Genomic DNA, 14,987 nt, shown 5'->3' with positions numbered 1-14,987 from the left:
CGACTTTCCTCCCAGAAAGAATTCCACCTTAGAAGTTTGCCTGGTACAAGTGACCTCATGACCATTTGCTAATTCAACAAGCAAGGTAGGTGCTTCTACTGTGGCTATTCCTAATCTTCTTGCACAAGCTAGTGAGATAAAGAAATGTGTATTGCCACAATGAATCAAGGTTTTGAAACCTTTACCTTGATAGTCCAATGGTGTCCGAATCACCAAAAACTGACAATTCGGGCCTTTCTTGTGAAGCGCAGCATGGACTGTTGCCCTCTCAAACTCTGCTTCCATGGTCGGGTCTTCCTTTTCGCCTATTTCTCTGTTGGAAACACAGGTGGTTCTCCCTCTGCCTCAGGTGGCAACTCCTTGGCCATGGCAAGTTCCTTGGAAAGGAGCTTGACGATGTCCTCCACCAAGCTTGGGACATTGCCTTTTGAAATGACCATGCTCATTGTAGTGGAAACAATGGAGATTTCGACCATTGCTTTGGGTAGGGACAAAGTTATTGACATTATTGGTCCTTGCTTTCTTTCTTTGTCCCCGGTTTTGACCTTGAACTCTCTTGGCTGGAGGCCTATATGCTCCTCTGTTCTGATCATTATAAGACCAAGTCTTGTTACTTCTTGGCCTAGCCTGCACCTCCTAATTTATGGGTGCCGCTCGAATGACTGCATCCTATAGATCTGTTGGGTGCATAGATTCGAGGCGGGTATTCACTATTGGGTTTAAATCGGCACAAAATTTCGACACCTGCTGTGTTATATCCATCTGTGGCGCATACTTCAGAAGTGAGACTAATTTTGAGTAGTATGCATCAAGAGGGAGACCCAGCTGTTTCAGCTCGTAGAACTCATTCATTTTCTACGTGCGATACACAGGTGGTAAGTATCTCCCTTGCACAGCTTTCTTCAGCTTTCCTAGGTAACGGATCTTTCCGAGATCCCTTGATCTCTACACCATTGCTTCCACCAAAGCCTAGCTTCGCCGGTGAGCTTCAGCTTGGCGAGCATAGCCTGGTTGGTGGGTGTAGTACCGGCCGCTTCAAAGTAATCTTCCATGGACTCTATCCAAATCTCAGCATCCACTTGGATAGTCCTACATTTCCCTTAAAATTCTGACGGCTTGATCTGCTTGAGAAGAAACTTCTTCTCCTGGATCACACCCGTACTTGATGTAGGGGGCGGACTGGGAATCTGTACCTAGGGTTGTGCTTGGATAGAGGATTCTGAACGTTACAACTCACTAATCGTTATGATTATATCTTATACCCAATTCATATTTCAGCCAAGAAACCAAGCCACTTAACTTTTTATCCATTCTCATAGACAAGACAACATTCATAAAAAGAATTCTTATTTTATTTATATGGGCATAACCCTTTCGGAGTACAATGTTTCTTGGGATGATAGAGCAACTCTTACATTAGTTCAGGAAGAATAATGTTGTGTTACATTTAGCTATGGGAACTGGATAATAGTATGGTTTTGGGTCATGGATCTTCAGGAATCAATAAGTCATCGGAAGATTAGGGTATCCTTTCCTTTGGAACCCATTCTTCTCATAGTGCCCCAACACCTTGATCCTGTCTTGGCGGGGATTATGCGGGTCACCTCCTCGTATACATATGAGTTCAGCTCAACCCTCCGACCTTCGATATGTAAAGTTGTGTTCACGTGAGCTTTAACAAAAATGAATACCTTCACGATCTTCAAGTCCTCTAACCACTTGATCCTCTTTAGGTTGGTTGGAAGGTACAAAAACTAGTGGCAGCTACGTAGTAGATTCCTGAGTCACCCGTCCACCTCCATTCCACATACAAAGGCAATGGATTATAAATACGGTCTAGGACTTTCATCATATCGATCCTTTGTCGATGATTTGAGCAATGCATTGCAGTCATAAACATGACTTGGAACACTAAGAACCTGTTCCATGCTTCATAATTCTACAAGAAAGCATCGAAAGTAAGGAAATGTTCTTAACAACAACATTTGCTTTACTTCTTCTTATTAAGATTTCTTATAAAAACAAATTCTTCGCTGGTTCGCTCTGATACCAATTGTAACATGTCCACCTGTTCCCCTTCAGGACACGTCTTAGCAGTCCATCAAAAAGAGAGTCTAGAAAGCTCCGCCCGGCACTCCCATGGAATGTTACGAGGTTCCCAATCTAGGACTTTCCGCATCTACTACGTAGCAGTAGTATTCCGGCCGTTCCCACTTAGGACTGACCTCAATCATGGTTTTCCCTAATGGTCATTTTCCTAAACGGCAACTAGCATCGAACCCCAAGCAAACTACTTTATGCAAAAATGCCAAGGAGGAATCAAATTCATGCTGCACTTGGTTCAAGGAGAATGGGAAACAAGAGGGATGCAAGGCTCGACCTCTCTACCCATAAAGCATAGTCCCATTCTGTTCCCCTAAAACAACATAAATCGGGATTTCCAAACTCTAGGTCAGCGCCCTTGCTGTTCATTTCCTTTGAGAAGAGCTCCTTCCTGTCCATTACGATTGAGAAACGTTACATTTAGTTGGACATGCATTAAGCAGCTTCCTTAATTAGCCCATTAGACACCGGTTCCTTCACGTAATCTTAGCACTTGACATAGAAAAGCAGGGTCAAACAAGTTCCTTTTCCACAGGTTATCATATTTATCTTTGGAATACATTCATAAAGTCCAGTCCACAGGCTTATGCATAATCCGCCCGAAGGCAATTTATAATCCGTCCGAAGGCTATCTAGCAATCCACATGGATTACTAATCCAAGATTCCACCTATAGACTAGTATACGGGCCTCGGGATCCAATCCCAAGTCACGTTGGTCTCTTGTGTAGGGCCCAAAAGGCAAGGGATTTACGGCCAGAGCTCCCTGGCACCCAAGCGTCCTCTTGCTCCAAGTAGTGCTCAACGAGAGACCTCACACGGCGGGTTTGGTCCACATTCCCGGTGCGGCTAACAACTCCCTTCGTTAGGTTCAGGTAGATAGTCGAGGGTAACTCAAGCTGCCTCTCCCTTCAGGCCTTCAACCTAAAGCATTAAATATATTTCCATCCTTTAGTTCCTTGAGCAAACAATGCAAACAGTGCTCCTAAACTGTTACAAGCACAATCATTTCCATTGGTTGTTTATTTAGCCAACTGCTAAGGAATGAATCCTTCTCTCCCAATGCGTCCAACATTCGATCCGGGATCAATTGCGACTTGGCAAGATATCCAAGGGTTTGTTTGTTCTCCCTTTTGTCCTTGGGTTAGGGCCATACCCTATTAACCAAACTTAACCAATACCTTTAGGTTTTATTAACAGTAAATCATGGCGACCATGTCACTCCAAATTATTGATTGGTCCTTTTCTTCCAAGGAAAATACCTAATTCCCTTATCTTGGCAATTTCTCCCCAAGAAAGGTACTATAGCAGGATGGCTACTCATCCTCTTGCGAGTTAAACTTGCACAAGAATCTGCCAATCTCATTCCAAGGAATCGGCAACTCTCTTGTGATCAAACCATAAGATTATGCGACGTTGCAACTTGTTGCACAAGTGTTGCATCTATTCCATGGGATCATTTCACCCATCAAACTATATCTTCTGGTCACGGAATCATGATTAGATAAGAATCATGGTTTTGGGTGTCTTCTTGCCCAACCCATTCCTAATTGCACTAGGCCGACAAAGTTCGGTCCTAGGAATTCCAACTCAATCCGAGTTTAATCATTTGAATGAGTGATCCTTAGGGTAGAAACCTTAGATCGTTTCTTGCAAGTGCATCCAATTGTCCCTACATTTCGTGAATGTGGGTAGGACCTTTGGGTATGAGGGTTTTGACTTGGCAACAAGTGCAAAACTAGGTCAAGTCCTTAACGTCCTAAACCCTAGTTAGCACTTGGAGTATTTATTGTATCGATTGAACCATCCTATGCAAATCCTTTGCGTTATAGGTGTTTTAGGTAATCTAGTTTACTTGTTTTGCCACAAGGAAAAACCAATCCTAGGGATGTTAATTTGATCTAAAAGGGGAAAACTAGTTGCATTATGTCACAATTCACGTAAGCACGTGATTCATTGCCTCTACATACGACTAGATTCACAGTCCCTAACTGGTCTTGTTAAGACCAAAGCACATGTTAAATTATGGCATAATTTCCATTCATCCTACTAGGACTTGCATTCACGAATCATGCCACTAGGCTTTCAATATTTTTCGCTTAAATGAACCATGCAGCCTTTTCCTAACTACATCTCTTGATGAATGAAGTTCTTCGTACGATGAATGTACATTATGCAACCTTTCCTAACTACTACGTAGTTAAATGAGATTCATGCCAATTGAAGCTAGAGTTAACCTATTTCATACAACCCTTAAAATCTTTTCCATGCTTTGCTATTTCCTACGGTTGATAATGACTTCCTTAATGAATCATTACGAAGAAAATTTATCTAAAAATGCGACATGCGATTTAATCTTTCCATGTCTAATCAAAGGTGTACTACAATAATTTCGACTTTGTAATGATAGTCATTAGTTGTTCTAGACTTGTCACTTTGCAATGCACAAAAGACAACTTGCTAATAAGGTACTAAAATGCATAGAAACCTTATGTTTTTATGCATTTAGCAAGTTGTCTTTTGCAATGCACAAAAGACAACTTGCTAATAAGGTACTAAAATGCATAGAAACTTCGTATCGTGAGTTACTTCAAGTAAATTTCAAATAGCCAATTTATTTCAATTGCATTTAGCTAGGTGAATTTGACAAGCATAAGTGTATCCTAGTCCATGAAATAACCCTACATAATTACAATACTTCTACGTGAAATCAAAAATAGGAAGAAAACCTGGACTTGAGGGCTACATGAATACTAGGAGATGATCCTCCTGCAGGCGCGCCTTGTGACTTTTTAGGGGCCATCGTAGACGTGATTTCGGCTTTTGGTATGGCTTCGCGCTCTATGAATTACTCGCCTTGGTTTGTAGCCTTAAGATCTTTGCCCATCTCCCTCGTATGCGGAGATCCCCTTTCAAGTATGGATCCTTGAAAGAAGTATCGGCTTGTGCAATTTGGCTTATGGAAGGCCTTAGGGTTTGGAGCTTGGGCCTTCTTTTTTCGAAAAAAGAGGGGGTTCGCGAAAGGGTTCTTGTGAAGGGCCTTGTAGGAATGGGGACTTTAAATCCCGGGCTAGGAGTGGGCTTGTGGGTGATTGGTGGGAAGGGGGCTTAGGGAAGCCCCCTTAGAAGCTTCTTAGAGAAGCTTCTAAGAAGCTTCTGGGGTGTGCAGAACACCACGTGGAAAGAGGGAGGGCCAAATCGTAGGAGAGGAATGATGGCGGCTGTCAAGCCATAGGTGGCGGCCCTTCATGACTGGCGGCGGCTCCTTTTGCAGCGTGGTGGCGGCTCCTTTTGCAGTGTGGCGGTGGCTCAGCTTCCCTCTCCTCCCACATAGCACCAGCCTTCCACCTTCACGTATGACTCCTGCAACCACTCTCCTTCCTCTCTTCCACCCAGTAAGGGGGTGGGTTTTTATAAGCCAAGGGGGGGAGAGGGGACCTCCCCCACGTGGGCTGTGCATGGAGCCCACTACTCCCCCTTGTTACCACCTCTCCCACCTAGCCATCTCCTTCCCTCAGCCAGGCATCCGCTGGGGGAAATTTAGTAAAATAGATTTGCAATTATTTGCACCTTATCCTCTTAACCTCCTCCCAAGAAGGAGTTTCCCTGCGGTTTATGCGGGTTTGAACCCTGGTCCCGGTTTTTTTTTTGCCAATGCGGAGGCCTTGATTCTTCGTGCGATTTATAGGTTACACTGTTGGTAATTCCAATACTAAGAATAACCTTTGCATGAGTTTCACGTGGTGTGTGGGAAGTCGATCTAGTAATATTTTTAAGTGGAATTATTACATTGTTATGTAGTAGCATTCTACTAAGGGAGTTCAGATGCCACTACCATGTATCTTTCAATCTAGTTCCAAATGCATTTTCCCTTCAAGAAATTTGTTATCCTAAACTTTCATGCTGAATAAATATTCTTCTCAAGATCCTTACTGAAAATATTGTTAAAATGGTCAAATGTTTTGACAAGATAAGTGCCTTTGAAAAACTTATAATCTACAGCTAAGCCATTACTAGCTGCACTACCACAGAAAACCATAGCCTTTTTCACATACTGTATAATGGTAATTACAATCTGCAATTTGTATTAGATCATCTTTTGTGTCTACAACCTAGAGAATACTTGAAACCTTATAGATTCAAAATTTGTAATTGTTGCACTTATAAAAATCACAAATATACCTAAATCTATAGTATATTAATTTAATTTTCTCTACAATATACATACTACTCTTCAATCTCAATAATTTCATTGCAATCAAAGATTTTAACCGTGCTAGCCTTAGGAGCCTCCTACGCCTATAGTCTAAGGCAAATGGAACAAGATGGAAGAGCTTCTTAATCGTCGCTTGTTTTCTTACTTTGGCACTCCATCACCTTCACCTCAACCTTCAATTGAGCTTCCCATAGTTATGTAACTACTAAAATACCATGTAAGTAGACAAGAGGAGAGAGAGGTGAAGCAATGAAGAGCTAACATAACATGAAAGTACTAGAACATATGTACATTTAGTCATTAAGTGTGAATTTACTAAGAATACATAAGATGGCACAACAAATATACCATAACCAAGAGTGAACTATGTGGGTGTAGTCTAGTTGTAGAATCACTGGCATATCATCCATATCGGTTATATAACATGCTAGTAAGTAAATTCCTCCCACATTACCAAGGCAGGTTGTAGTGGATACCACCACATGGGAGCTCAATATCTCAATACTCAAGTTGGCCCTAAGGGCAAGATAGTTTCAACTCTCTTTCAGATATCTCCTTGATGTACACCTTGGCTATGGTTCAAGCTTTACCTTGAGAGCAATATAGTGCAACTCTATCTATGATGGAAGATCTTAGCCATGTATTCAAGCCTAGTTCTAAGGGCAAGATGGTTTCAATTCTCTCTTTGGGATCTTCTTGAGCCTAGATCTATGAGTAAGATAATTCAGATCTCTCTACAATATTTCTTTAGAGGAAAATCTTGGCCATACATAGTCTAGCCATATAGGGAAATTAATTTCAACTCTATCTTGGAAAATTTCTTACAATAAAGCTTGGCTATGTGCTCGAGCAGAGCAAGATAGTTTCAACAATCCCTTTGAGATCCCCTTATTTTGAGCTTGTCCCTATGCACAAGATTATAATTTGAATCTAAGACTACGCATATAGACTATGTTAATAGTCCAAATAATTTTTTCTTTATATAACTTTCATGTGCATCATAAGTTTTAAGCTAGAAAAACTATTCATGATTTAATAAGGACCATTTCTAATGCATAAAAATAATCAGCATGATTTTTAACAGGAACAAATACTATCTAATTGAGATTGAAAATGGAAACACATCAAAAAGAGGAAGAAAACCACTTATTTTAGCAGCTTAGATTTTATATCAAGTGGATATAAAATTTTGCACTATCATAATAAAAATATAGATTTTGGATATTCTAAAAGTTCTAGTTCTTGAATTTGTTTATCTTTGTCACTTGTATCTCCTTTACTACTTGTACTATGATCCTCAACTTGCACCTTCTCTAATATATCCACCTAAACTCTAACATTTGCATGAGATTAATTTCCCATCTCATTAATGTTAAATGTAGCTCCTCATGGAGTTGTGTTGTTTCAACCAAACATATAATGCATTTGTGTTGTTTCAAGATTAGGGACTACATCATGGATGCTTTCTATGATAGATATTTCAAAGATAATATCCATCATAGAAAGCATCCATGATGTAGTCCCTAATCTTGAAAATTTTATTGATGCATGTATGAATCACTTGTGTCTTCATCTATTATAGATCTCCTTTCACAATTATATTGTAAATAGAAATAACCTTCAATTTTAATACTTGCTATGCATACTTGCCAATTTAGGTCTTGTTTTGAATGTTTGATTGCCTCTACTTGATCTAATACCACTTCACATATGTGATCTTCCAACTTAAATCTTTGATTTGAGCTACTTTGGTGTGCAAATTGGATGCTATATGCATATGTAGCGAGCATTGGAAGGTCCCCAAGAACAAAGAACTCTACTTTAAGCTAAAAAATCAAGATAATAGACTTGCATGGCATGACACAAAAAGACCAATTGGATACAATCTCCCCCCATGCCTTGTGTGAGCACTCTACAAAGCATGTATTTATAAATTTATTCATCTCAAAGCTAAAAAATAGCCCAAATTACAATTAGCATGCTTTAGCTTTTGTGTTTCCTTTTGTCCAAATAAAGAATAAAGCGGTTGGGCGGTCCAAGAGTCGTCGGGCAGTGCCCAAATACAATGTCCAATAATGAATATTTAAACTGTGCATTGACAGCGGAATTTTGATGCCAAGAAGTGCTTAAAAATAGCTAAAAATTACGAATATCAAGGGAAAAATATTCAACGTCGAAGGCGGCGGCTCTGATTTTAAGCGTCAAAGTGCTTTAAAGGCGCCCGAGCGACACTTGTTAATTTTTGATAAATTCTCAGACTGCCGTGTGGGTTGTTAAGAGTAACCGGCCAATGTGGGATGTCAAGCCGGATGCCCAGGATTTTTTAGAGCTCAATTCGGAGTCCGGACGGGGAAATGGCCAAGAAACCGGGCAAGATACGAAGGGGTGGACAAAAATTTGGCCAAAATGGGTAAGTGACCCTTGGGAGCCCAAAAAGGAAATGTAACATGAAACTTTTGGCAAAAAACGTGAGGAGAGAGAGAGAGGAGGATGGCGTGGGCATATCAGTGCCGAAAAATGCGCTCCATCCTTGGGGATGGAGATGGCAGCTTGTACACAACCCATACAATTGACATTACCCCCAAATTACTCCTTCCCTGCTGACTCTATCGCATGTCTTCGCTCCTCAAACGGTGGCCCCAATGGAAATCTGAGAAATCAGTCTTTCTCTCTCCTCCCTCTCTCTCTTCTAGAGGCAGATTCATGTGGGAAGAAGAAGGATCGACGGATGCTTGTCCAACCGAGATGGGATTGCTCCATGATGCAAGAGGAGGGTAGATTGTTGATTCCAGACTGTCATGGACATTAATGGCTGCTGCAAATCAGTCCCAAAACATGGCAAATAAAAACCCGCAACCCGCAAAGAACGGTAATTTTATTTTTACAAAGGGAATTTATATTTTATGCAATTTGCTTCATGAATGTTTGTTCCCATGGGCTGATTATGCATTATGTTGTTGTTTGCTATGAGTTTGATCAATTTATGCTCAGAAAATCAGAAAATCATAAGTGATATGACTGAAATTAATGGTACAAAACCCGTAAAACATGCGTTTAAGAGGCAAAATGGGGGTTTTTTGCAAAATAAAGGGGAAACATGAGATATAACATCAATAAAACCTAAAATTTTACTGTCAAAGAGCCTAAGGGCCACAACCCATAATAAATTTCAATTTTTGGTTATTTTTTAAAAAAATAATAGAGAAAAATACCAAAAAATGGTGAAAAATGGATTTTAAATGGGAGAAAATTAGGAAATGATAAAAAGAAAATTCCAAAAAATTACATAAGTGTTTGTGCAATGTATAATGAAGGTAGAGCACGAGGTTAGCCTGGTTTTACCCTCATTTCTATGTTTTTGTCCGTATTTATTGCTTTCTCTACAAAGAAATACACATAAAACAGCCTTTACATCTATCAATGATTGCAAAACATTAAACGGTAGAGTGAGAGGGGAGTTTGAGCGTTAAAGTGCAATCTTAAATCTGATTTATGTGTTGCATCATGGCTGTAGGATGTTATTTTAAAATAAAGGAAAAGGCAGCATGAGTGTAAGGCTCGGTGTCTCTCCTCGTTTCAATACATAAACGTTAGCATGGAAATCATGAAAAGATTGGTTTCGTATGATACACAATGTTGATTTTCTATTGTTTGTGCACTAAACCATTCACATTATGCACTATGCATGGTTCATGGTATCGGAAGGAAAAATCTCCTGGACTGCATAGCAATTGTTTTCTTAGGACTTTGACCCATGATTGAGAGTGTGAGGTTATCCCTTGCCGTAGGGAAGGGGGTCAATATTCTAAGGGACTGTGAAGTGAGGAAGCATGGTATATCTCCTGGAAATACGAGAAATATAAAAGAGAGGAGGTTGTGCTCGTATGTGTTATATGTCTAGCAGCGCATCAAAGGGCCAATCCCTGAGATGTAGGAGAGCTACAATGGGGCTCCGACTATTAGGCAGTGGAGTGCCTCCTATGTGTGTGTGTTCGAGGCGTTATGCCTAAGTACTTTGGGATCTCCCTCTGAGGAGTTTAAGGGAAATGTTGGACTATAAACTATAAACGCAGGAATTAAGCTTTAGGGCGGTTGGTCCTTCAGCCTTATATTGATACTCCTGGTCCGCGAGACCGTGAGGGTGTTTGTGTGTCATGAGCATGAGGTCCGGCTAGTGCTATAGCCGTGCCGGCCTGTTTGAGATCCCATCAGTGGTGCGTCTGCCGAGAGCCACTTATAAGTGGTGGTTTTTGGATCTAGGGTTTCTAGGGACTAAAAGGAAGTTGGTTTATATCTCTGACAAGGACCGTCAAGCCGAAATCCATAGAGCAGAACGTGCTGAGAGGGCTAGGCGACAGTTAGAGATCGTAAGCCGTTATTCTCCTCAAAGGAGTAGCCCAGTAAGTATATGAAGTAGTGGTCTTAGTCATTTAACTACTCCACCTATTCCATTAGGTGTAGGAGGAAGTGTAAGATCTTCTTCTCCTCCACCAAGTTTACCCACTTCAAGTGGGGGTGTGAATCCGTCACTTTAAGCTCCTATTGCTAATCCGATTGTCACCATGGCATAGCCTATTGCGATTCCTGCATGGATGCTAGAGTTACCAGCCTTAGGAGTTCCCTTGCCCATTTTTAATGGGTTAGCAGAAGAGGATGCAGAATTTCACATTTGTGAATTTTAGAGATTGATGTTCAATTATCGCATCCAAGATGAGGGACATCTCATGATGTTCTTCAACATGACGTTAAAAGGAAGGGTTGCGGTATGGTATCACAGCAGAGTCTGGAACTATAACCACCATTGATCAATTCTATATAGCTTTCCGAGTAGAATATGCCCCTGAAAGAGGTGGCCAATATTGGTTGCGGGTCTTGAATGTAAACGTCAAGACCCTCACGAGAATGTAAAAGCATATGCCAAGAAGTTGAATGAAGTATTCCGTAAGTTGCAAACTTACATTCCCATTCCAGCAGTTGCCCAATTGCAATACTTTTTGCATGGGTTGGATTTTAATATCCAAGTACAATTGAGTAGTGTGGCCTTGGCAGATATAGACGCCGCTATTACGTGGGCAGAGGGAGTGAAAGCACGATTACAAACGGCCTACTCCTCTCGAATGAATGTTAATGGGGATTTAGTATCTAGCGGCAATCCATCATTGACGAATGGAAGTCAAGGGATGCCTATGACTAACCCTATTGGGAGAGGGAGTGTGGTTCAGAATGTACCTTTATTGCCAGCTCCTCCCAGTGTGACTATGCCCATGGCAAGTCAGTTGGCTTCACCAAATGTTGGAGACCAAGTTTCAAATTCGAATGTTGTTCCTATGGGTCAACAGCCAATGCCAAATCAGATTGTTAGGCCAATGGAACGACGGGTTGACAATCGAGGCTATGAGTCGAGTGCATCTAATATCCTTGGCGAAGTTAAGGACATGATGAAGCATTATACCAATATGATTTCTGAAAAATATCGACAAATAGCCATCCACGTTAATTTCTTGAAGAAGCAACAAAATTTGATAGGGAGTCGATGCCCTGAAGAGGGTGGATCCTCTAGATTCAGTTGTAAATGGTGTGGTGGACAGCACTTCCCTAGAAATTGTCCAATTGTGAAATGTGACATTTGTGGGAAGTCGTGCTATCTAGTTGCTACCTATTGGAGTAAGATTAGTTCCCTCCAACAAGGGAGTAAACAGCCGGGCCCAATGAATCATAGAGCGCAAGGAAATAACTTGCAGAGCAGAATGATGCACCTAGGCAAATATTGCAGAGGGGAAAAACAAATATAGAAGAGTTGCCACAAGGCAACGGGGTCAGCCTTATTGAGGCTGTACGAGTCCATGATGCTGAAACCTCTAACTTAAGAGCTGTGACAAGAGGCCAAAAGGCTAAAGAGGTTGACAAAGATAAGAAAAACCCGGTTGAGGCAAACCCTAAGCAAGGGGATAAGGGGAGGCAGTGTCAAGAAAGAAGGCAAGAACTAAGAAAGAAGCATCCAAACCGGTCCCAAGACCAAAAGAGAGGATGGTTTGGCGAGAAAAGAGAGCTTTGGCTACTTATCATGACTTTGATTTAGCAAGTTCTCTTTGTGAAGTTAAACCATATGTGAACCTCTTGCAATTGATCAAATTATCTCCAAGAGTACGCAAGGAATTTAAGAAGATCCTGCGTATCGGGTATATTGTGGAACCTCTGGGCATAGCACAAGTAGGGGAAGATTGGTTTGACCATGCTGAAAAGAACTGCCCTAGGGTTCCAGCTTATGTGGATGGGATATTAGTAGAACATGCCATTGTAGACACTGGATCCTCCGTCAACATCATGAGTTCAGAATTGATGGAGAGGTTGGGTCTAGACATCCAGAAAGACAGCTCCACCCTTCTGACAATGGCCGATGATAGTCTAAGACAACCAGAAGGTTGCGTTATTAGAGTCCATGTTACAGTTGCGAGTGTAGAATGTTTCTTGGACTTTAGGGTGATAAGATTTGCAGGACGTCCTAGCTATCGGGTTTTGCTAGGTAGGCCTTAGATCTTACGAACAAACTGTCAAGTCGATATACCCGCCAGTCGAGTGGTTTTAGGTAGAGGTGCTAATCGAGTAATAGTCGATGCTTATCCTGAGTCTCCTCAAAGTGAGAGAGCTCCTTTATCTTCTATTGAATTAGAGACAGCTCAAGATCCATCTAGTAGTGAGACATCATCCAGTGACGAATCTAAAGAGGGATCCACTATAGAGGATATCTATTAGATAACTCTGAATGAGCCGATAGAGCCTCAAAATAGGATAAGAGATGCAGATGTGATTGAGTTAGACCTTGGCATGTCGAATGATTCGTGGCCGATTAAATTAGGTTCTATGCTCAGTTCAGCAGAAAGGGAGGACTATGTGTCCCTGATTCAAGAATTCCACGATATTTTTGCTTGGAGTTATGATGAGCTGAGAGGTATCCCTCCCAATCTGGCTGTTCATACTATTCCTGTAAAAGAAGGTAGTCGTCCTGTGCGTCAGAAGGTAAGGCGTATGCCTTTTGAATTGAGGGACGGGTTGTCTGAGGAGTTGTAGAAGTTAAGGAAAGCTGGGTTAATCTTCCCTATACATCACACAGAATGGTGTTCACCAATTGTTATCAGGAAGAAGAAAAATAACCAGATCCGATTATGTGTAGATTTTAGAGAGCTGAATAAGCAGACGGTTAAGAATTACTACCCGTTGCCGTTTATTGACCTGATTTTGGATCAATTAGCGGGTAGGGAAATATATTCATTCATGGATTGCTTTGCGGGATATAACCAGATGGCAATTGCAGAAGAGGACAAGTTGAAAATGACTTTTATTACTATCTTTCGTACTTTTGCATATCATGTGATGGCCTTTGGTTTGTGCAATGCACCTGGATCGTGGCAACGAACAACATACAAGACCTTTGGTGACATCTCCCCAGATGAGTTGAAAGTATTTATTGATGACCTAGGGGCAGCCGCTGTAAGGGAAAGGATATTGATTATTTTGAGAAAGTGCTTTGAGCGGTGCAGACAATTTTGTATCGCTCTTAACCCACGGAAGTGTGTCTTTGGAGTACCTTATGGGCTATTGCTAGGCCATGTGGTCAGTTCAGTAGGGATAGCAACTGACCCTGAAAAGATCAAGGTTATAGTTGCTATGAGTCCACCACGCACTCCGAAAGAGGTTCGTAGCTTTCTGTCGTCGATAGGGTACTATCGAAGGTTTATCAATGCCTTGGTAGAAAGAACGTTGCCATTAACAAATTTATTATCCTTTAGTTGTTCATTTGAATGGAGCAACCCTTGTAAGGTAGCTTTTGAGGATGTGAAACAGGAGCTAGTAAAAGCACCCGTTTTAAAAGCACCTAAAAGAGGTGAGGTATTCTATATATTTTCAGCAGCCACTATGCATAGTATCAACTGCTGCTGTTTAGCCCAAATTTGGGAGGAAAAGTGGTATCATATGATAGCTTTTGCTAGTCAGAAATTGGGCATTTCAAAGATTAACTATACCTACATGGAGAAGTTGTGTCTTGTGATGGTCTTTGGGACTAAGAAATTCAGGCACTACATCCTCTATGAAAAGGTAGTATTCTATACGAAGGCGAAAGGGCTTAGATTGCTTATGAATAAGCTACAGCCGCCTGATCGTTTGGCAAAGTGATTAATCACTTTGCAGGAGTTCGATTATGAGATTAAGAGTAAGCCACCGAGGTTGCAGGGTATTGTGGAATGCCTTGTGGATTTTGGGGAGCTGAAAGAGACTTTGGCTGAAGGAAGTGATATTGAAGAAATGTTTAAAATTGATACAGCTTCTATCCCATCTTGGTATGTTGCCATTACACACTATCTATCAACAGGAGAGATGGGAGTTGGTTTGTCAAAGTCTAAAAAGAGGAAAATTAAACAACAGGAATTGAAGTTTTCCTTGATCGCAAGGACACTATATCGGCAAGGTGTCGATGATATCTATTGCCGATGTGTGATGCTTAATGAGGTTCCTTTTATCTTGGAGGAGTGTCATGACTCTGCATGTGGAGGGCACTTCGCGGGACGGTTGACAGCGCAGAAAGCTTTAAGAGCTAGATATTGGTGGCCGTCCATCTTCCAAGATTCTTTTGAGTATGTGAAGAGATGTGATACCTATCATGTTGAGAGAGAG

This window comes from Lygodium microphyllum, chromosome 3 (assembly GCF_053477565.2).
Source record: "Lygodium microphyllum isolate KBCC chromosome 3, Lygodium_microphyllum_v1.1.10, whole genome shotgun sequence".
NCBI lineage: Eukaryota > Viridiplantae > Streptophyta > Polypodiopsida > Schizaeales > Lygodiaceae > Lygodium > Lygodium microphyllum.
This window is presented reverse-complemented; position numbering follows the sequence as displayed.